The sequence below is a fragment of the Pinus tabuliformis genome, chromosome 4_1 (assembly GCF_031772625.1).
Source record: "Pinus tabuliformis cultivar Carrire ecotype Pingquan chromosome 4_1, CPIR1, whole genome shotgun sequence".
Taxonomy (NCBI): domain Eukaryota; kingdom Viridiplantae; phylum Streptophyta; class Pinopsida; order Pinales; family Pinaceae; genus Pinus; species Pinus tabuliformis.
The window spans coordinates 78,588,619-78,614,109 of NC_142303.1; the positions used below are offsets into that span (position 1 = coordinate 78,588,619).

General features: G+C 38.8%; 1 pseudogene; it reads right to left on the reverse strand.

The window, feature by feature from the left end:
- Nucleotides 1–11,235: 11,235 nt before the first annotated feature.
- Nucleotides 11,236–24,554, reverse strand: LOC149174265 ((E,E)-alpha-farnesene synthase-like; annotated as a pseudogene).
- Nucleotides 24,555–25,491: the final 937 nt, after the last annotated feature.

Below are 25,491 nucleotides of genomic sequence, written 5' to 3' on the forward strand. Positions count from 1 at the left end.
CAACTCAAAATGGTAACAATGGCAAAAAATGACTTTTACCCCCCTATTTATGGTTAAAAACTCATAATTTGCTATAATTTCTTGTCAATGTGGGTTTTTGTCGTATTTTCACCATGGATTTAGCTCTAGTGTCTCTAAATTATGCCTTTATGCATGTTTTACTATGTTTTTATGCATATCGAACGGATTTATGCGGGTGGTGTTCTTGTGCAGGTCCTAGTAACCGGCGTGGTCATAACGATTCTTCGTACACTTGGTCCCAAAAAATGTCGTCTTTAAGCTCTTTTCCGACATGAATCAAGAAAAGATGGCCGAGCTTCCTTTCGGCTCGTTAAAGGGAATGAGAGGCGGTCGCTTTAAGCTCTTTTTCCGACCGAATAACTTAAAAATATTGCCGGGTGTTTGTCGTTTCGCACTCGTTATTGGCCCTAAAACGACATGCTTCCGACCGCTTTTTTACTTTTTCGGGTCGAAGCTACTATTTACGAAAAGTACTCCTCGATCGTAATGGCCGGGCGGTTCTTTCGAGCTTTGTTTTATACTTTTTCGGGCTCGAGAGACACAACTTTACGAAAAAGGACCCCCCTGGAGTTTCCTTTTCCATTGTCTTTTCAGACTCTCTAAACAAGAAAAGACACCGAGTTCTTCCTTTTTCAGGCTCGTTAAAACTTAATGACATCGGACATCGTCGAAATGACACCTCTCCAAGCATATGTTATCCCCGTCAAGCTTGTCATCCAAAAATAATCGGGGTACCTGCCAGAAATGGTGGGGAAAATGAAACTGTAATAATGGTCGTGTCGGCAGTATGTCGCTCTTGAACATGGCACTCCTCTGCATTCGAGTCTGGGTGGGGATTTCTCATCTTGTTTTACACTGGCCTCCATGGGTTTGGGTTACCCTATTTGACCTCTCATCTGCTCATTGCCTTGTCAGCATGACCTCTGCTCATTTGATGTCAGATACTTCTAAATCCGCTATTGTGCTGCCAATATGTTCAAGAGAAGTTGACCTCTGCAAGATTACCACCTCCCTCTGATGTCTCACACAAAATCTTTTATCCTTCTCTGTCTCGTGTCGATGATGTGGGAAACATTATGGCCCACCTTCGATCAAGGTTACCTCCTGTCGACTCCAGCTCATTATCCAGGAAGGTGACCTAGAGACTCCCTTCAGGTGCCTTAGAGCCTGCATGCCTCAATGGCAGGTTCTTCGTGTTCGACGCGAGGTTTTCATCATTGGCCTCCGATCGGATGATTCTGCGGGTGTTCGACACCAGCTCATTGATTCACACGCCGCGGATTGTACCTATAAGTACCTTGAGGACCATTGTCATTATTGGTGGTACCTCTCGCGTCTGTTAACGGTTTTCATCATTGACCGGTAATCAGACGATGTTCACGCATGTTCGACTTCAACTCATGTATTCACATGCTTGAACTTGTACTTTGTTCGGGTTGGGATGGAGCGCAAGACCCTGGTTTTTGTTTGTTATGAACCAGGCTGCGATTTTTTGGATTGTTATTACATGACTCATTGATGGATGGCTGCGCCCATACCTGAGTCTTCGGGATGGCTGCGACCATACCCTCTTATCTTTATGGTCTCTTCAGCTGGGTGGCTACGTCCACACCACAGACCTTCTCCGTACGTCTTTTGGATGGCTGCGCCCATGCCTAGACTACATGTGATTGAGATATCAGTTGTACATTCATGCAGGTCCTTCCTGGTGGTGTTCCGGTTCAGCAGTTTTGTAAAGCATTTCACCCCTCCCACTCTCTCGGGCTTCATGATTTAGGGGGCATCTGTTACGCAGTAATTTGTCACTGTCTCCCTATCAGTCTCCCTAATGTCTCATGAAATCAAATGCACCATGCTCATGCTCTCTGAAACTGGCCAAATGACCCACTTTTCCAAAGTTTACTGCATCAGCGCGTCTGTTATTAAAATAACCGCGCTGACGGGCAGCTTATAGTGTTACTGGTGCGCTGCTAGCGCGGAAGCACACGGGTTTCCCGCGTTGGTCGAATTTTGTGCTCCAGCGCAGCCTATCAAAGTATCAAGCCGCGCTGACACAGCCTCCACTGTTATTGTGATGCGCTGTCAGCGCGTCAGTTCAGTGTTGCACCTGCGCTGATCCAGTTTGGGCGAGTTTGTTCCAACAGCCAGCCTTCCAGATGGTTCCAGGCCTGGTTGTTAGCCTTGTGAGTGTCGCCCTCCCTTCTATGGCATGTTTGTTCGTCATTTGGAACCACCTTCCTTGAAGATAAGCTTGTCCTCCCACCATTCATGGAGACTCCTTCTCTACTTAAACCTCCACCATTACCATGAGCAGCTAGTTTTGGATAGTGTGGAATTCATAGTGCTTGGATTGCTGCTGTTAGTAGGTAATTGGTGTGACAAGTGTGGTTTGGTTAGAAGAAGCTCAAGGAAGGTTTCGGGTGTTGCTTGTGTGAGAGACAGTTTTTGTCTTGGGAGAACTTACCTCTAAGGGTGAATGCTTAAGAGACTTGCTGGCCGGACCCTCAAGAGAAGGACTTAGCGTCAGAACATTGGTTGTACCTTTCTCTGTTATTGATTTAATAATAGATGACTGTTGTTATGGTTCCATTCTCATTTGTCTTGCAATGGTTAATGTGAATTACATCTTTTCTGACTGATGTATGGTTGCTTTTATTAGATTTCACGCTTGTGTTTGTTTGTCTCTTCGTGTGTACAGGTATCTATTCACGGAGATCGTGGTAGATCATGACCGGCTGGAGCGAAGGAGCGAGAGCGGCATCTCTTCATCAAACAATAGCGTTGGGATCCAAGTAGGTGTTCTTTGCCTCTTTTTTAATTGCAATTAGGAACTTGCACAGTAGCATTGATCGATTGTTGCTAGACCCGTTCTGGGCTAGTAGGGATCGCCTCTATCGGTAGAGGGGATTTACCTCTCCAACACTGACCTAACAATAATAATATAAAGGCACAAAAATAACAATAGTGGGCTTCTATGGGGTACAAAAATAACAATATGGCGACAATAGGGGCACAACAATAACAATAAGGGCTACAATGAAATAGTAATGGGGGAATCACTAGTATTATAGGGAGCTAACATATAACCAGGCATACAAGGCCATGGCCCAAAGCGTTGGAATTTCAAAATAGACCCATGTTCAAATTTGACTATTTTCACACATCTCCAACTGATTCTCACAGTCTCAACGAAAACCTTCAAATTCCATCTCTAATTACACATCATCGAAGGGAACACGCATTGTAATCATGTCAAGATTTTTATTAGATTTAATGCTTGAGAAACATAATTGATTTCACATGTACCTGACTGAATCTACAAACTCTCCATTGAAATTGTAACAATGCTTATTTACATATTAAGAATCCCATGATAAAGATAAGATGAATATTTGTGGTTGAGAATGTTATTATATATATATATATATTTTTAAATGTATATATGTTTAATTTATATATTAATTCTTTTTATCATTAGTAATAATAATTATTAGCCCAAGTCGCTGTGAATAGGTGTACAAGGTTATTGGTTCAAATCCCCAAAAATATATATATTTATTTGAAATAAAATTATAATTTAGTTAATTCTTATGTATTTTTTTCAAGCACTTGAAATGTATGATGAAGTGTTTTGATGCTTATTATGAATTAAAATCTATTTAATTTATATGATTGTGCCAATCAAAATATTCATATTCTACATATGGAGATCAAAATATGATTTAAAAATAAATTAAAATAAAAATGAAAAAACATCCATATTCATATTTGATCTTTTATTTTAATAGTAATCTAATGCAAAAAATGTTTAACTTTATATACAGTAAAGCCTTTCATTTTAATACTAAATTATTTTTAAAGTAACTTCCGATTTTCTAAATTAATTATAGGGATTCGTAACCCATAAATATAAATACAGAGAAAATTCGTCGGACTATCGAATTTCGAAATCATGTGGTTATTTAATCAACTTAATGTAAAAAATATATGTCTTGCATGTCCTAGACTCTACACAAATATGGTTGACATGTCCTTGAATCTACAAAAATGGATAAAATTTAGACATATGGGTGTGCCTACGAGTATCGTGCCAATCGTCATAAAATTTCGTAACTCGTTGCATAAAGAATAGGGTAAAACTTTGGTATTTATGTATAGGAGTACTCTTGAGTTCGTACATCACTAAAGAATTTTTATAAACAAGAAAAAGGTGAACATGGGATATCTGGCATTTTATCTGGCAACAAATAAAAATTACTATATTTCTCTTCACAGTTCTAGAATGTGCTAGACCCATCTTGAAAGGTTGTGATATGTTCAATTTTGATCACTGCTCACATGTCAATACCTCATATCTACTAGTACTCATATAATTACTCCCTCTTACATAACCAATACTTAGCTAATTACTCCCTCTTAGATAACCAAACATGCGAGCCATGGCTCACAAGGTTGGAATTTCAAACTAGACCCACCCTTCAAATCTGAGGATTTTCACACCTCTCCCCCTATTTTCATAATTTGAACATAAAACCTTCAAATTTTGTCCCTAATGGCCCATGATTGAATGTGACACGCGCTATAATCATGTCAAGCTTTTAATTATATTGAATTCTTGATAAATATAATTGATTTCACATGTACCTAACTGGATCTACAAACTTTCCATCAGGGTTGGAATTTCAAAATGGACTCACCTGTCAAATTTTATTGTTTTCACACCTCCTCTATCCGTATTATTGTTTTAGAGAAATATCTTGACAGTTTTGTGACTTTTTAACTATATTTGATAGGGAAATCACCCCATGACAGGAAATTCGCCCGTCAAATTCCATCCTTGCTCTACATTGATGAACAATTTTGGATATTTCACTTGAGGCAGAACGATGTTTGACTCAGACGAAAGAGACTCCATATATTTGCAGAGAAATATATTAAAGTGTATGAGAAGGTTGAAGGATAGAATTCCTGTGCAGATTTTTTTTTTTGAAGGATACAATGGCCATCATCCTTCTTTAGGTAACTATGAACCATGTGTGCTCTAAATCGGGTGGCTAATGCTCACATTATCAACCTAGATGTAGATGTGACTGAAAAATAATAAACCAATGGGATACCAGATTTCATAACTTGTGATCACCACTGAATAGTGTAAGTGGACTAAACACTAAATACATGATCACATCAAGTATCGACTAGAGAGCATCACAACTACGAATGATTAAAAATGGTGATCAATATTGTCATCCATTACAAGGACTATACGTATGATTTTAATCTCCACCAAAAAATTCTACCTCACAATAACATTAAAATATCAAGTACAGATAAGTGAATACTACTTTACCTCTTCACATGTGATGTCAGATCCTGCTTGAACTACAACAATATTAACAGCTCGAGTGTGCAAGCAACATTAAATCATTCTCACTTTCAAATTACATTTTCAATTCTGAGAACCTCCAACAAATTTCTAACATGTATTTTTATTTTATTTTGAATTGCAAAAACGGAGTACATACATTCATAGATAATCATATATCCAATTCCTCTTCTATAATTACTAAAATTTGGATGAGTTGGAATTTTCCAAAAAGGAATCCAAGCTCTTTGTTGTTCTCCAAAAATTCCTAGCTTTCCTCAGAATTTTCCTCCTACAAATCTAGTCTATTTTCTAAACTTAATTAAAAAACTACTTCCATCTATATCCATAAAAACGGATAAGATTTCTTATTTGTTCTAACATCATTCCTATCCAAAATTTCTAATATTTAAACTAAAACAAAACTAATTTACTAACAAAATAAATGAATCTAATTCCTTTCACATTTCATTTGTTTTTTTCCAATTTCAAGAGTAAGATGTTGCTGCATCAGACTCTTGGGGAAAGAAATTGTCCACGGTCTCCTGAACATTTGTGCAATGCTTGGACATCTTTGCAATATTCATCCAAGTAGCATCCTCCGATGGTTGGTTTCTCGACTTCACCAAACATTGAAAGTACTATTTTCCTCTAGTTTTCTTCAGTACGTTTTGATCTAATAGGCCTTTAATTTCCTTTGGAGTTGCTTTGGGAAGTTGTTGTTCCCATTCAACAATATTATCTACTTCACTTGAAGACTTATCATCTTAAACTTTTCATGTTTCATGAAAGAAAAAATAATTATAACATTAAAAATTAGGGAAATAACAACATTGATTGGAAGCTTCACTTCACAATCATTTGAGGAAAATTTCCTTAAAATTTTACAAGGTTCGATCTTCTTGAGTTTTAGCTTGTTGTAGGTTCCTTTATTCCTCAAATGTACCATCACTAAATCACCAATATCAAAGTTTTTTTTCCTTCTCTTTGAATCAACCCTTCGATTTTATTTATTGTTGCTTTCCTGTAGTTGTTGTTTTACTCTTTCTTGCAATTCTTGCATGCTCACTGCAAATTCTTCACCTTCTGCACTTCTTATATCTTGTTTTCCCAAATTCCTCAATTCATATACTCCCCTTGGATGCATTCCATACAAGATCTGGAAGGGACTCATACCTGTACTTCTGTTGGGTGTATCATTGTATGCAAATTCAGCCTGAGCAAGAACTTGATCCCATTGTTTGGGAGTTTCACTTACCAAGCTTCTTAGGATGTTTCCCAAGCTCCTATTCACAACTTTTGTTTTCCCATCAGTTTGTGGGTGATAGGCTGAGTTGAAATTAAGGTTAGTACCCAACTTCTTCCATAATGTTCTCCAAAAATGACCGAAAAACCTTGTGTCTCTATGAGATACAATGCTTCTAGGCAATCCATGCAACCTTATGACCTATTTAAAGAACAAATTGGTAACATTGGTGGCATCACTAGTTTTTCTACATTGTATAAAATGTGTCATTTTAGAGAATCTATCAACCAGAACATATATAGATTCATTACCTCTTTGAGTCCTTGACAATCCCAATATAAATATCATGCTCATTAAATCCCATGGCCTAGTAGGAATCAATAATGGATGATATAAACCTATATTTTGACTTCTTCCCTTCGCATGCTGGAAGGTCTTACATTTTACAACAAGCCTTTTCGCATTAGCTTACGTGCCTGGAAAAAATTAAAAGCATTAAATTGAGCAAAAGTTTTATCTTGCCCAAAATGTCCTGATAATCCTCCGCTATGTTTTTCCCTGATAAGATTTTCTCTCATAGAAAATTTGGGTATGCATAATCTGCTACCCTTAAATAACAATCCTTCCTACGACATAAAGCTCAAACATGTACTCCTATCACCACTAACTAGATATTTATAAGAAGCATATGCATCTTTAAAATCAACATCTTCCTTATGCATCTCCTTCATTTCATCAAATCCTAGAGTGTTGATTTGAAACTCATGCAAAATCAAATTTATTCTACTTAATGCATCAACAACCTTATTTGGTTTACCACCTGTATGCTTGATGAAAAATGTCTAATTTTACAAGAACTCCACCCATTTAGCATGCCTTTGATCTAATTTGGCCTAACTGTTCATAAATTGTAGAGCATTATTATCAGTATAAAGAACAAAATCCTTGGGCAGAAGATATTGCCTTCAATTTTTTAAAGACAAAAGAGGAATACTTTTGCCTCGTTTCATTTAATTTTTCACTAAAATATGAAATCACCATTCCTTCTTGACTTAGGACATCTCTAATAGCATCTCCACTTGCATATTTCTCAACTTGAAAACATTTGTTAAAATTTGGTAATGCTAATACAGGTTGTTCAATTATCCTTTTCTTCGGTATTTTGAAATGTTTATCAGCTGCTATAGCCCATTTAAATGGCTACTTATTCTCCTTGATTGTGTCAACAATGGGTGCGTACAAATTACTCAAATTCTTTATAAAATTTCGGTTGAAAATTGCAAGGACATGAAATGTTCTTACATCAAACATATTCCTTAGAATAGGCAAGTTAATGATTTCCTTAAATTTATTTGGATTCATCTTCAATCCTTCTTCTGAAAACACAAATCCCAGGTATACCAACTCATTCTTCATGAAGCTACATTTCGTTAAACTTATCAACAACTTCTCTTGCTATAGGGTGCCCAAAACTAATTTGAGATGCTTGAGATGCTCTTGTTTTGTTTGGCTATACACTAAAATTTCATCTAGATAAACAATAAGAAATTTACATGTAAATTCTTTCAATACTTCATTCATTAATCTCATAAACATCCTAGGTGCATTGGTAAGGCCAAAAGGCATTACCAATCACTCATACAACCCATTGTTGGTTTTGAAATTTGTTTTCCATTCATCACCCTCTCTAATTCTAATCTGGTGATAGCCACCCTTGAGATCAATTTTATAAAAATAATTAGCACCACTTAAAAAATTAATCAGATATTCAATGCGGGGAAGTGGAAATCTATACCTGATTGTAATTTTATTGATGGACCTTGAATCAGTACACAATCTCCATCCACCATCTTTCTTTATGCTGTGCACGGTGGGAACAACACATGGACTTAAGATCTCCTTTGTTAATCCTTTGTCCAACAACTCCTGCTCTTGTTTCTTTATCTCTTCATTTTCTAGTGGAGTCATGCGATATTTTGATCTATTTTGAAGACTTGCCCCCAGAATTAGATCTATATGATGACTAATGGTTCCAAAAGGAGGAAACTTATTTGACAACTCCTCAACAATTATATCTAAAAACTCATCCAACATAACATTGACTTCTTCAGGAAAATCATTTAAATTTGTGCTAGTAAGAATTACCTTGGGGTTACCAATCAAAGAAAAATGAATTTCTTCTTTCTTTTTGAATTCTTGCAACAGTTCCTTCCTGTCCATAAGTAGCACACTAGGACAAACATCCTCTTTTGGATCCTTATCCTCCAAAGGTACTAGCAGATGTTTTTGGCCATTTTTCTCAAGAGTATAGGTGTTTTGTTGGCCATCATGAATGGCTTTCCATCATACTTCGATGCTTTTCCCAAAAACACATGGCACACATCCATTGGCATTATATCACATAATGCCTCATCCTTGTAATTATCAATCTATAACTCCACTTTACACTGCTCATTCACCAATATTTGATGGCTTTTTCATGAAGACATCTTGTGAGGTGTGGGATTTGTTCTTCTCTGCAACCCCAACTTCTCTACCATTTCTATGGAGAACAAGTTATTTGTGCTACCACTATCAATCACCACTTTGCAATGCTTGCCTCTTGATTTGCATGTGGTTCTAAATAAGGTTTTTCTTTGTGCTGGTTCCTTAACTTCTTTTTTAGACTTAATCAAGATTATCTTCATCAATAATGATTCTTCTACCTCTGGTGTTTCTTCATGGATAATTGTAGCTACATTTTCTTCTTGTGCTTCTACTATATTTGCTCCTGTTTGGCTTATAGGATTATTTTATGGGCTATCCCATGACATATGTCCCAATTTCTCACATTTGTAACATTGAACATGGTAGCCTTTGCCTCGACCACGTCCTCTTGAGAAAGGTCACCTTTCTCTTGATTCACCTCCTCTTGATGGTTGATTGCTTGAACTACCTTCGCCTTCCTTTGGAGGTTGAGTTTTCTCTCAGTAGTTGGTTTGCCATGTTCCCCTTATAGGACTCATCCCTCTATTCGTTTGGCTTTGTTTTCTAGCAAATTTTTCCTTTACTTTCAAGGCAAATTGGTAAGCATCTGCTACAGTTCTGGGTGAAAATAGGCTAAACTCATATTGAATCTCAAACCACAACCCATTGATATATTTGGCAACCTTTTCAGGTGTTTCTTTGATGTATCTTGCTCTAATATTCACCTTATAACATTTCTTCAGTATACTCTTTAACAATCAATGACCTTCGTTTCAAATTGCATTTCCCTTAATAAAGACAATTCGTAATCTTTGGGCAAAAATTTACATTTCAGCTTCGCCACCATTCTGCTCCAGCTTTTGATATTAGCTTTGTCCTCTCTTCGCCTTTCTTCTTGAACTCCATCCCACCAAAGAGTTGTGTGTCCTCTCAATCTAGTAACAACAAACTTCACCTATTTGTCTTCAACTACCTCCACGTACTCAAAATGGTTATCTAAAGCATTGATCCAATTTATTAATTCTTCCGATTCCAAGCTACCACTATAGGTAGGTATCTCCATTTTAGGCCTCGAAATAGCCCCAATCATTGACCTTATCAATTTAATTTCTACAGGCTCTCCACCATGTTCTTCATTTTCTGTTGGAGACTTTTCTTTAGATTTATTAATGTCTCTAGTCTTTGGATCTCTTTGCTTATTCATCTCTAAGGCTTCTAGCCTTTCTTGGACATGTCTCATGTCCTCGCTATCTCCAGTATCAGTTGTTGGTCTTCCTCTTCGACCTCATCTTCCCCATCAAGCGTGAAATGCAATTTCACACTTTTTTTTCTATGTGTTATAGCTCTGATACAAAAATTGATGCCAGATCTTGCCTGATCCGCAACAAGATTGTGCAAGCAACATTAAACCATTCTCACTTTCAAATTACACTTTCAATTTACAGAACCTCCAACAAATTTCTAACATATATTTTTATTTTCTTCTGAATTGCAAAAACTGAATAAATACATGCATACATAATCATATATCTAATTCCTCTTCTGTTATTACTAAAATTTGGTTAGAATTTTCTAAAAAAGATCAAACTCCCTATTTTTCTCCAAAAAGTCTTAGCTTTCCTCAAAAAATATAATCTATTTTCTAGACTTGATAAAAAACTACTTCCATCTATATCCACAAAAGTGAATAATATCTCATAATTTTTCTAACATCATTCCTATCCAACCTTCTAAGGTTTAAACTAAAACAAAACTAATTTAATAATAATAAAAAAATCTAATTCCTTCCAAATTTCATTTGTTTTTTACCAATTCCAACCAGAATAAAATGCTCTTGCATCAACATAAATAGCAACAACATGTTCGTAAACCCATATATATATGGGGCTTATTACCATTTCACGTGTGACACAAGTCCAACCAAGCCCCGCCTATGTGGAATCCCATGACATTTGAAAAATTCAATCAATGGGTTCTCGTCAGCGTGAGAATAGATATGCTTAGCTATCCACTGTAACATGTGAAGCTCTAAGTGGAGTCTCGTTTGGAGGTTAAGTAAGTCAAATCTCATTTATAGACTCCACGATTAACGGAACAATATCCGTCTCCTTTGTACTCAATCAAATATCCGTCTCCTTAGTCTTCATAAATCAAGTCTCCTTTGTACTCAATCAATCAAGTCCGAATTGTTTGAATGAGGTGGCCGCCTTGGTTCATTGTGGTAGAAAATCGCAAAAACTTGGGAAAAGAACATGGCTCTTGCGTATTGAAAATTAAAAATCATAGAATTTAATCAACCATGGAAAAAAATATGGCTATTAAAAATCATAGTATTTAATCAACCATGGAAAAAAAAATGGCTAATGTGCCTTGGAGTTTACAAAAATGGCCTACCATTTACACATACTAGGAATGCCACCCAGGTGACATACTTTGTGATTTGTATCTGGGAGGGTTAGAGAGACAGAGGTTCAAGTACAGTTCGCATGACCAAATTCTTTATTTCACTGTTGGCAATGCTGAAGCCATCTCGGTATTTGTAGAGGTGGTAGAAAGCTCTTAGAATGTCGAAAGCATGTTTCTTGGAGGAGATGGGAACATTGGTGTCCGGTTTCAGAAACTCCTAATTTATTTCTTTCATCTTTTCCTCTATCATGCTCTTTATGTGATTTAGGGCATCTTATTCTGTTGCTCCAGGGTTTTCCTTCATATAGCAGGATGTAGACGAAGCTTCTTCACCACGGCTTCGCTCGGCCTGCATTCACCATCCCATGCCATGCGTTCAATATGATTCAATTTCATTTCAACTCCAAAACCAGTTAACTGTACTACTTTATGTTTGATTTGAGATAGAAGCAATATAGAAGCTGCAATGCCAATTTACCTGGTAGCGGCACACGTCACCTCGTAGTCGAAGGATGGAAGATGCCGCGTCATTGAAACTGGATGGGAAATGAATCTCCTGCAGGACGTGAAGGGGGAGGGAAATATCCAACGTGAGAATGGGTTGCAGTGTGGCTGCTCGATACCCAAAACTCACCTTCCCGTTCTCCAAATACTCCTCAAACGTCGGTATATAACCGCTGGACATGTTAGCGCTTGAATTTGGCCTCAGGCTGAAAAAGACAAAATCCAAGGCAACATCAAACCACTTAGCCTCGTAGCTAGCCCTATGGGGACAGGAGAGGGCTCTCTCTGGGTCTATCTCGACAAAAGGTCTTAAAATGGCTGAGATGACCAATAAAGAACACTCATTTTAGGCTAGTAAACTGATGGGGAAAGTTTGATTTTAAATTTTTAGGGTTTTGTTGGAAAACTGAGCACGACAATTTTGGGTGCGGGGATGAGACACAATTTTTGCAGAGGTCTTTTTGGGGCAAGGTAGGAGATTGTCTTGATGCCTTTGAAATAAGTGAATGGATGGATATGACCGGTGAGGAGCTAAGGAGAGCAAGAAACCATCGAGAGTTCTCCTTAAACAGATGAAAACATTGATATTAAGCAAACTTAAAGGCAGAGCATAGAAACCATGAATTCTACCTTAACACTTCATTTACTTAATTTGCAGAAAAGAAGAGTAGGAAAATGATGCACATAACAAACTTAAAAGTACATGAGAGAAACAAACCATCAACACAAATAACCACAGGAATCCCAAATAGTGCTGCAAAACCCTGGTCTTTCCTTTGCCAAAATTGCAGAGATACAAAGTGTAAACAGTCTAAGTTTATCCCTCAAGAGTCCAACCACTCCAACCATGAAAATGATTTAGAAAATACATAATATAGAGCATGCCAACCCATTCCCTAGCCTCTAGGGGTCTAGCTCATCATCCTAGGCGCTGTTTCAACCAATTCTAAACTGAGCACTACAATCTAGGCAATCAAAACAACTTGCCTCTATAAGCTAGGAAACCAATTCATTCATTAATTGTTTGCTATTTTATGAATGAATCATCTAGAATAGGTAAATAAGTGTCAAGTAAACATGAAATTACATCAAAGAGGATGAAAAATCCAACCAAAAAGTCAAAACTAGTCACTGCTGCGTTTTCCTGTGCTGAAGGTGCAAAATTGGCAAATTTTCCCAACGCGTAGCGCACCTTTCAGGCCACTTTTGAGGCACTTCCCGACATCCAAATGAGACACAAGTGGGCTTGTTGGAAAGGTTTGGACGTCTACTCTCCAGCCCAAGTGGAATTTCTCAATTTGGTGGCCATTTTCCCCTCCAAAAATGCAATCTCTCAAGACTGCTTCCTGTGTGTCCAAAAAGTGGCAAAAGGTCATTTTTTGCTTGTTTTTTGACCTTTTGGGGGCTCAAATCTCCATGAAATGTCTTGGAAGTGGCTGAGCAAGTGTAATTTGTCATGAAAAATCCAAAATTTTTGAGTTTTTGTGAAATGGACCTCCCCAACTTAAGGGTAGCGCGTGGCGCGCTACGCGTTGAGGGCAAATACCTGTTTTTGGCACAAAAAATTCAAAATTGACCAAAATTGCTCCAAATTTCCTGAATTTTGAGCTGGAAGTATATCATTGAGCACCATGCTCCCTCAAGGTGGCTTCAGCCAAAATCTGAAGCGGATCGGGCCTTTTCCTCCGTTTTAGTGCCTTGGCCAAGCGTGCTTTGAGTACCTTCATTTTTGCTTTGCACACATGCATGCGGGCCCAATAATGATTCTTCATGTGGCGGAGCATGTCTTTGTCCCTGTTTGCCTTGGCTATAAACCTTTGTAAATGAGAGTTCACCCGAATGAGCATAGACCCTTGCTCAATAGGTGTCAAATCACCGGGTCTCTTGCGAGCCAAGTTCCGGTCTTCTCGGATCCTCCGCAACTCATCAAGAGTGTGTTCATCCTCCAACTACTTGTTGCGCTGCTCCAAGTATGTGATTGTCCAATTTGCCATTTCCAAATTTTGTTGCAACAAGTCATTTTCCGCCCTAAGTTGCTGAATGATCTCCTTTGACTCTAAGCTAGGAGAGCTAATATCAAGGTCAACAATATCTATGTCTGGATCACCTGATGGCCCCTCATCAATCTTGGGCTGCTTGCCTCTCTCTTGTACCTGTGCTGCTGTCGAAAGCGAGGCCCCTTCCACCTGATGTGGAGATAACACTCACTGTGCTGATGAAGAAGGCGAGACCCCTTCCACCTGGTGTGGAGATAATACTCGCTGTGCAGATGCAAATAAGACCCTGTGGCCTCTCTGATATGTAACATATGGAGGAGTGCTGACATGCTCTAGCTCAGGAATGTCAAACTGATGTGAAGGCCCTCCCTCATCATGGACAATCTCGGGAGGTGGCTGTGGCACCATGAAGAAGTCGCGAGAAATGAAATCCTCCCAAGCAATACCCTGCTGTGCTAACTGATGCATTACTACGATCTCGATTAGTGCATAATGATATATGCTTTTGAATTGTTGTGCGGGGTTCTTCCTTTGCACTACAGGCACCATCTTCTCTATATTTCGGCACATGAAAAATGGAATGTTCATCATTCGTACCCAGGTGAAATGCATCAACAAACGGATATGGTACGAATATAAACGTGAAAATCTGCCCTCACAAGTGAAATAGCGCATAATGAGCCTCATCAAGGGTGCATACTCATCCCTTAGGAATCTGAAAGGAAAAACAGCAGTAAGGTGCCTCATGCATCCGGGTTTGATGTATGGTTGATTGTGAAATTTGTCTAGCAGCTTGCGCTTGGTCCACTCTTCCCCAACATTTGGTATCCCGGTGGCTTGAGCAACCATTTCAGGTGATAAGGTGAAATCCACTCCTGCAAGGTTCACATGGCCATTGTGCAAATGTAGGACAAACAAGCGGACCAGCTCTCTATGGTGTTGAATTTGTGAGATCCTCTCACAATATCCAAAGCATGATTGATACTGAAAACATGACATTGCAAGTGGACAAGCTTGCAAATGAGCCAATGAAGTGGGCTCCTCTCTGACATACCGACCACCCTTACCACCCTTGTGATGCCTCCTTGGCACTTCTACCTCTGGGGTTGAATCACTGTCATAACTCTGCTCATAATCTGATTCGGTTTCTGACATGGTTATGAAGGCAAGATGACTGAAATATATTGCTGACTTGGCACCCAATTAACTGCTTTTTGACTTTTTCAAATGTTGTCACCAAGGGGACATAAATACAAGGGAATTGTTAGGGATAGGGGAACATGTGGGAATTAGGGAGAATAAACACAAAGAAGGAATTTAGGGAAGACAAGCATGGGAAATTACAAAATTGTGGGATTTTAAAGTGAAGTAGGGTTTAAGAATTAAGTATGCTTTTAGGAATTTTAGAGAGGAGAATTATGAAATTTCATGGGAAAATTTTAAAGGGAAAGGTGATGAAAATGAGGGAAAAGAAAGGATTACAAATGGGCAACCTTGGACAGCAAGAGAAATTTGAAACCCTAGCACCATTGAGACTTTAAATTTTTCACAAGAAAGTAGGGTTTTGATTTATCAATTTCATAGCATTTGAACATATTAAATTTCTCTTTCATCTTGCAAAACCAAATCTAACCATGGAGGAGAGGCCTACCTGCACTTTGCCTGAGAGAAAAATCGATTTGATGACTTGCTGGCAGTTTGTTGAGCTGAAACCCCAACGCGTAGCGCGCCTTGCCCAACGCGTAGCGCCCCTCTGACGCGTAGCGCACGTGCAAAATAACACTGAAAAAATCTCCCTGACGCGTAGCGCGCCCCTGACGCGTAACGTGCCTCTCCTGATGCGTAGCGCGCCTCTGAAACTGCTCAACTTGCTCAAGAACTCCTAAAATCGCCTTTGCGAGGATTCACTTAGATTGTGAGAGGCAAATGAGTTGCAAATGAGGAGTGATATGCTTTTATAGGCTTCCTTTTGATTTTTACTTGCCCAAACCCACTTTGTAATGTTTTGAGTGTTGACACTTTTTTTAAATTAATTGGCTCTGACTTTTGATTTCTTTTCTTTGAAAAATTGGTTGAAATGATGATTTCTTCTGAAAATTTTTGCAGGGATAGCTTCTAAGGTGCTTTGGAAAAGGAGACCAAGGCTGCACTTCGACATTTGAAGAATTTGAAATTTTGAGAATTTTTACAAAAATGAGATAATGACCTTTGTTTTCAAAAAATAGAGTTTTTGAGAACAAGGTAAAAATTTAGCTGTACAATGATGAGAAATGTTTAATGAAGGACATCCCTCTAGCCTGCTGGTCCTTTATGACCTCTGAAGACAAAAATGGACTCAACCCTAGACCTAAGACCTCAAAACTTAAAGCAAGATGAATGACCCTTTGAGGATTTCATTTACTTAAACAAACCTGAACCAGCAGTGCCAAACAAGAGGGGAATAAAAGACACAAACTCCCTCCACCAGGATTATGGCATGCCTAACGGAATGCAACATGATCACACTGATGGGACACCTAATCATGAAATGCAAAGAGCTTTGATCTCTGGTGAAGGGCTACTAGACCGACTCTAACAGGACATCCACTTTGCTTCTTCCAGAAACGCATCAAATACGACTTCCCACTGCGCACCAGTACAGTACATGCAAAGTGAATTAAGTTAGCCTGAGTTTGGAGCCCCAATATTTTACAAACCTATGAACATTATGAGAAAATAAATATGCTTTTCACTGCAAATGTATGTATGGGTTAATATTTTCCATACCGTATTTCGAGCATAGGTGAGCGTGTCTCGGCCTTGAGTCTTCTCCGCCTCTCGAGCCATTTGATTAACGCAATCGTAAAACACCATATATATGCCTTTCATATATTCTGGAAGGCACTCCCAGTGGGTCAGCCGATAGTTGATCATCGCCAGTCAGAGCCAGGAGGTCTATGTCATTATGCATTCATTCGTTGCTCAATATTCCAAAACCTCCGTGATTGAGATCTGAGTCCGAGGGCATCCTTCATGAACAAGGCTTTGTCATTTTCACCTTGGCGGAGGTTTTCACATATTTCCCTACTATTCTTGCCCCACGAGGAGGCGGAGGTTTTATTGAACTTGAATCCAACGCATCCTTAACAGTCGAGCATGCTTACGCATCCTTATGGTCGAGCCAATGGCGGCCTTGACAGTCGAGTGTGCTTACGCACCCTGCCGGTCCTCTCCTTATCAGTCGAGCCCCCTAAAGGGTCTTGAGTGAGTGGATCCAGTCGGTTCAGAGAAAAGCGCGGGGAGTGGATCCAGTCGGTTGTACCTTCTCATTGTCTTGGTCGGCATTCATTATATACGTAATTACGTCATTCGAGATAGGAACCAGAATAGAATCACCCACCTCCTCTTTTCAATTTACTTATTGGGCTCTCAAATAAGTAACTAAAAGTCACTAACGTACAACTCTCTTTTGGGGGAGGGGCCCTCACCCACAGGGTGAAAGGAAGGAGAAAGCCAAATACCCTCCCTCTTATACCAGTTCAGAACAGACCCTTCATCCATCCCTTTCTACCTGTTAAGCAAAGATACTTACCTAGTCCCAAAGGTGAAAGCACAGATAGTCACATTCATAAGTACAACAATGAAGAAAAAGGACCTTCCATTAATGGATTCAGAAGGGGGGAATTCAATAAATAGTAATGGAGATACATTAGATTCACTTAGAAAGACACTCCCTTCAAACACAGTTCTCTTTTATGAATACTATATAAAAGAGGGGATGTTGAAATGGCCATTCAATGAATCACTCCCATATATATCCCTAAAAATTGATTGAATTTACTTATTGGGTGGGGGGTGGCGGAGGTTTTTCAAGATTCCCCTACTATTATAGCATTTTCAGGACCCTTTAGGGGGCTCGACTGATAAGGACCCTTTAGGGGGCTCGACCATTAGGGAGAGGAGAGGAGGCAGAGGTTTTGAAAGGAACTACTTGCCCTCCTAACGTCAAGCAAGCATTCCACCTTAAGGCAAACCCCAACTATGGAGACAATCACACCTGAACGAATTTCCTAGGAAGTCTTCCCTGGCTCTGTTCCCGCCCCGAGTTAACTCCAGTTTGGGCGAACACATCTTCTTAAAAGAACTTCTCCGAAAGCCGCTTAATTCATTCTGGTATGCCCATGCGAAGGTGATAGTTTGGTTGTTGGAAGTAGCTCCTTGTATGGCTGGTTCATATGCTTCTGAAACCCCTGCCTTTTTCCTAGTCCTTGACTCGGAGAGCATGGCTTGGTGGAGGGACCCCATCTGATCATCATACGCACACACAGTTAGTTGCTAATTTTTATTGGATTAAACCATCGATCTAAGGAAGCTAATTAGTCATCACCACCTCTACCTCTTAATTGCGGCTGTGAAGAGTTCGAGCTCCTCCATCATTCCGAAAGTGTCATAGATGTCGTCCAGAACTATTCCAAGATAACACGTTTGGCAAACCCCAATCTGAATGCTGAATGTTTGGGCTCAGTGGCAATGCAGGAGGCCAAAGTGTAGAATTCCACGCGACGATGTCGAGTGAATGTCAGTTGAGAGAAACCCGAATCTTTCCACCATCTGCACACAAAATAATATAAATTTTTGAATATGTGACCACTCAAATCCGAATTTGTCTGTAAAAAAAGACATGATAATCCGGGTGACAACTGATCATTATGTGGAGAGTTGTTTTAACTCTTTTTGTTGTAAGGAGTGAAAGATATTGAACTCCAATTTTGCAAGATCTAAAAGGTTCTGGGTCATGGTCGTCGTCCTGAAAAGGTGAATGCAAAGTGGAGTTAACATAAAATTCCTGTAATTTAGATGACTTTGATTAGATAAAATAATGGGCCCACTACAATATATAATATAAATATACTGTACGTACTTAATGCAGGGACTAGTGTCCTTTCCAAAAACGTCCATGTAATTCTTTGCTTCCAATCTCAGAAAATTTGTGAGCCAACCATATTCAACAACGTATTCGATCTGCCAGCCACAGTATTGTTGCTATTAAAAAATCTAAAAGGCATACAGTAAAATACTCTATTTTGTGAATTTGAATTGGTATCGCTGCCTCACCTCTCGTGAAAGACTATCATTGGAGATCGGAATAATTTTTAGGGCTTCTTGCAAATATGATGTACAGAATATTTGAGCCTCTTCCAGGACTTTCTCCCCAGGAAAGGCAACAAGGGAGGCCCTAAATAAATTGAGAATGCCTATCATCTCTGCCTCTGTCTGAGCATTGGCAGAGCAGCCTGCAAACTTCCCATTTTGATCTTTGAAAACTTCCAAAACATCTGAGATGAAATAAATTGAAAACATTTGTTAAAGCAGATCAATGAGAGAGGCCGAAAAATTATAGATACTAGAATTCAACTTTTCTGAAAGCATCGATTTAGTAATAAAATGTATGTACTGGGTATATATCTACCTGAGGACACTGGAAATCCGTGTAGTCGAAGAGTTCGGAACCTCTGTTGGAATTTAATTCAAACTGCAACATAAACAACTGGACAAAAATCTGATTTGTTGTAGATATTCCAGACTATTGGATGCCACAAAGTCGTGCTTGATATTTTCCACATTAATGTGCATTAAATTTTCAGCATTAAATTCCCCTGCAGCAGCCGACTTGATTTCTTCAAAAGGCATCACTGCTTGCTGCATTCAATACGCAGATAAGCTTTAGAAGATATTTTTATTATCTTATTGTTTAACGTCAGATATGTTTTAACATATAAATGTAATGAACAACAGTTCTGTTTTAAGAGAGAAGAATGATAGAGAGTCTTTTCTGTAACGCACAGCAGTGCTGAAATAGAGTCTTTCTTGTAATGCACAACAGTGATGAAACTGTAATTTTCTAAGATAGCAGAAATTGGTTTGTGGAACTGAAGCATTCCTGTTGTAATCCCTCTGTCAAGAGGAAGATGCTTTTCAGCATAGACAGTTGTGAAATCCCTCTGTCAAGAGGAAGATGCTTTGCAACATAGACTAGTGAATCCCTCTGTCAAGAGGAAGATGTTTTTTAGCATAGACTGGTGAACCCCTCTGTCAAGAGGAAGATACTCTTCAGCATAAATTGGTGAATCCCTCTGTTAAGAGGAAGATGTTTTGTAATAGCAATTGTGAAAATCCCTCTATGTAAGGAAGACGAATTTGTATCAGTTGGTTTACTGTTTATAAATATAAGTTTTATTTGCACGTTGTTGTTACACCATAACCAGAATATTTGCGCGTTGTTGTTACACCATAACCAGAAATTAATCTTGACGTCAAAATAGAGTGTTGCTGATACACCAGTTTCAGCATTGCTGAAACACTGATGCTGTTATACTGCAAACAACAATTGACGAAACTGCGTTGCTGAAACACCAGTTTTCGGATTACTGAAACACCGTATTCCACAAATGATTTTTATTTCTGTTGTGTTAAAACAGAGTATTGTTCTGTTTTTCAGTTTTGTTTAGGATTATCATAAATTCCAACATGGTATCAGAGCATTGTTTTGCTCTGTTGAATTTTGTTTGAAATTATCAGAAATTTCCAACATGGTATCAGAGATTGTCCAGGCTCTTTGAAGACGTCAAAGAAGCTGAAGGAAGGTTTCTTGCTGAAGCAGCTTCTCCAGCAGAGCGAAGACTCAGCAAAAGGATCCAGGTATTTCTCAAGTTTTTTGTGTTACTATTGAAGACAGTCAGTTATTTTAATACACAGTCAAGTATTTTTGAAGAGTGCAAGAATGGCCAGCACCAGCACTAGCATGGGTATTTTTAATACTCAGCTCCCACTACTTAATGGGAAAAATTATGACTATTGGGAAATATTTATGAGAGCTTTTCTTTTCTCAGAATATTTATGGGAATTTGTTGAAGATGGTTTTGAAGAACCAACAAATGAAAATGAGTTTAATAGCTTAACTCAGGCAGAGAAAGAGCTGTTGAAGAACTATAAGAAGGAGGATGTTAAGGCCCTCTACTTCTTGTATCGAGCAGTGGATGAGAGTGTGTTTCCAAGGATAGCAGCAACCAAGACATCCAGAGAAGCATGGAAAACTCTCAAGACATCCTATCAAGGCATGGAGAAAGTGAAGATAGTAAAACCTCAGCTCATTGAGGAGGAAGCTTGTGATAAAAGCTTAGAGAAAACAGTGAATGATAAAAACTGTTTGTCTCATGATGAAGATGACGAGGAGATGGCTGAAGTACATCCCCAAACAGCAGCACCAACACAAGGGTAGCAAGAGACACCCTTGAGGAGAAATGAATGTGCTTCTCCAAGCACACCACAAGAAGCAACAAATGGAGGTACGAATTCTTTGTTTGCTTTATCTAGTCATGTTGATGACCCAGTTCATTTTGAAGATGTTGTAAATGAAGATAAATGGATTGAAGCAATGAATGAAGAAATTGGTGCAATTGAGAAGAGTAAACCATGGGAGTTAGTGGACCTCCCTGAAGGCAAAGATGCCATTGGAGTTAAGTGGGTCTATAAGACCAAAAGCAATTCTGAAGGCAAGATTGACAGGCACAAAGCAAGACTTGTTGTGAAAGGCTACAAGCAGCAACAAGGCAAAGACTATGATGAAACCTTTGCACCAGTAGCAAGGATGGAAACAGTCAGAACAGTGTTGTCTATTGCAGCACAACAAAAATGGAAGATTTATCAGATGGATGTTAAATCTGCATTCCTGAATGGAGTGTTAAAAGAAGAGGTTTATGTTGAACAACCTCCAGGCTATGAAGTTGAAGGCCAAGAGCATAAAGTCTGCAAACTGAAGAAGGCTCTTTATGGGCTGATGCAAGCTCCAAGAGCATGGTACAGCAGAATAGATGCTTATCTAATTGAGAATGGGTTTGATAAGTGTGATGGTGAACCCACACTCTACATAAAGGAGAATGACGGTAAGATTCTTATTGTTGTTTTATATGTAGATGATTTGATTTTTACTAGCAATGACGCTTCTCTCATTGCTGATTTTAAAGCATTCATGAAAAGTGAATTTGAAATGACTGACTTGGGCTTCTTAAGATATTTTCTTGGAATTGAAGTAGACCAAAGTGAAAATGGTGTTTTCATTTCTCAAGTTAAATATGTAGAAGCAGTGTTGAAGAGATTTAACATGCAGAACAACAAGGCAGCTGTGACTCCAACTGTAATGGGGTTGAAATTGCTCAAAGAAGACAGCAGCAAGGATTTTGATCCAAAATTGTACAAGAGCATAGTTGGCAGCCTTATGTATTTGACTACAACTAGGCCAGACATTATGCACACTGTGAGTTTAATCTCCAGATTTATGGAAAGGCCGAAAGAGGCTCATTGGCAGGCAGCCAAGAGGATTCTAAGGTATGTGAATGGAACGAAGGGGTTTGGTATTTTATACTCCACTTCTGAAAGTTTCATGTTGACAGGTTACACTGACAGTGATTGGGCTGGAAGTGTTGATGATAGGAAAAGCACATCGGGATATGTGTTTCATATGGGATCGGGAGCCATCTCATGGACTTCGAAGAAGCAACCAGTTGTGTCTTTGTCAATAGCAGAGGCAGGGTATGTGGCAGCAACAGCAGCAGCATGCCAAGCAGTGTGGTTGAGAAGAGTTCTCAGAGATTTGTGTCATGAACAAGAATATGGCACAACCATTTACTGTGACAATAGCTCAGCAATAGCATTGTCTAAAATCTTTGTTTTTCATAAAAGGACAAAGCACATAGACACCAAATTTCACTTCATACGTGAATTGGTTAACAATGGTGAGATTGTTTTGCAGCACTGCAGAACAGAGGATTAGTTCGCTGACATCTTGACAAAACCATTGGGAAAGAAAAGTTTTGATGATTTCAGGAAATGCCTGGGTATGCAGAAAAACCCAACAATTGAAATTAAGGGGGAGTGTTGGAATTTAATTCCAACTGCAACATAAACAGCTGGACAGAAATCTGATTTGCTTTAGATATTCCAGACTGTTGGATGCCACAAAGTCGTGCTTGATATTTTCCACATTAATGTGCATTAAATTTTCAACATTAAATTCCCCTGCAGCAGCCGACTTCATTTCTTCAAAAGGCATCACCGTTTGCTGAATTCAATATGCAGATAAGCTTTAGAAGATATTTTTATTATCTTATTGTTTAAAGTTAGAGATATGTTTTAACATATAAATGTAATGAACAACAGTTCTGTTTTAAGAGAGAAGAATGATAGAGAGTCTTTTCTGTAATGCACAGCAGTGCTGAAACAGAGTCTTTCTTGTAACGCACAGCAGTGCTGAAACTGTAATTTTCTGAGATAGCAGAAATTGGTTTGTGGAACTAAAGCGTTCTTGTTGTAATCCCTCTGTCAAGAGGAAGATGCTTTTCAGCATAGACAGTTGTGAAATCCCTCTGTCAAGAGGAAGATGTTTTTCAGCATAGACTGGTGAATCCCTCTGTCAAGAGGAAGATGCTTTTCAGCATAGACTGGTGAACCCCTCTGTCAAGAGGAAGATGCTCTTCAGCATAAATTGGTGAATCCCTCTGTTAAGAGGAAGATGTTTTGTAATAGCAACTGTGAAAATCCCTCTATGTGAGGAAGACGAATTTGTATCATTTGGTTTACTGTTTATAAATATAAGTTTTATTTGCACGTTGCTGTTACACTGTAACCAGAATATTTGCGCGTCGCTGTTACACCGTAACCAGAAAATAGTATTGATGTCAAAACAGAGTGTTGCTGATACACCAGTTTCAGCGTTGCTGAAACACCAATGCTGTTACACTGCAAACAACAACTAATGAAACTGCGTTGCTGGAACACCATTTTCCGCGTTGCTGAAACACCGTATTCCGCAAACAATTTTTATTTCCACTGTGTTAAAACAGAGTATTGTTCTGTTTTTTAGTTTTGTTTAGAATTATCAGAAATTCCAACATGGTATTAGAGCATTGTTTTGCTCTGTTGAATTTTGTTTGAAATTAGCAGAAATTTCCAACAACCCCAAGGCAGTTGAGTTGAGATCAGCAACAACACTCTCTCTACCACATCCAATGCCTTTTTCGCTCCAATAGTTGCAGACCAAGATCGATAATTTATGGTTATAATCGCATGTATTCCACGTATAAAGCACAACAAAGAATGATTATAAGGCTACGATGACCGACCTGTAAACATAATCCAACACTGATTTTATTTAATTTTTGAAATGCCTATCGATTCCCAAATGTTCAACACTATCGACCATCCAAAGGTGTTGAAGGAGATCATTGAGGGGAGTGAGTGCTGTAAGTGAATTGAACATCTCCTTTACTTCCCCAACAAGTCTCTCAACAGGTTCGCGGTAAGAAGGTGCCTGAAATTAATTGGATTAGAAGAAATTTATTCAATTGTATTAATTCAATTTGATGAAGGAATCGACAGAAGAATAAATTGAAGCTGAAGCTAAAGCTAATTAGTGATTACCCACCCCATAAGGCGTTGAGAGGGACTGGATGAACTCGTCGTCCCAGAGATTGGAATGGTAATTGCCTGTGTGTCTTTGTACACCAGGTGAATTCATGCTCACAGATTTGCTGCACAGCTCAGCTTGGTCGACGACAGAGGCCATGGTTACAAGTGATGAGATAGATAGAAAGGAGGGGGAAAGGGAGGGCCAATATTTAGATGAGATAAATAGCTACTGTGTTGGTGTGGTACAACCCTGTCGGGCTGTAGTTCCTTATATATGGGGCTGCTTCTTGTGTGCCACAAGTCCAAACAAGCGCCGCCTATTGGGACTAGTCCAATGACATTTCAAAAATTTAGTCAATGCGTTCTGGTGAGCGTGAAAACATACCTACATACGCTCACCTGTAACATGTGAAGATCTAAGTGGAGTCTTGTTTGGAGGCTAAGTAAGTCAAATCTCATTTGTAGACTCTAGGAGGATTAATAAAGTCAAGTAACAATTGTACTTTTTTCCAGAGAAAAAAACCATCATAGATTTATATTAAGAAAATATAAAGATCTTCAATACATAAACTGTTGATTGAGCCAAATGCCCAGCAACCTTTGCAAAAATTGGATACAGATAGTTCGAATCTTCCATATCTAAAAAGGGAAAACATATATATCCCATCTACAAAGCCCGCTTGACCAAAGATGCTAACAGATTATACGATCATTTGAAGAAACAGCCCTATTAAAAGATTACATACAATTAGCACATAAGAAAATAGGAGCAGGCGGCCCAACCTTGGAACAGAGATCCAGAAATACTGAAACCATCTTGCAGGAGCAAAAACCCTCAGAATCAGATAGCAGGCGCCATTGGCAGAGAGTCATTTTGATGAAAGGATTTATGACATGCCTGAATACGCTGAAGAATAGCATGAAGGGGTTCCTTAGAACCTTGGAAAATTTGAGCATTCCTCCAGTTCCACAAGAACCAACAGGAAATGATAAACAACGATCTCCAAGATGTGGACCAATATTATTTCAATAAATCATGTCTCCTT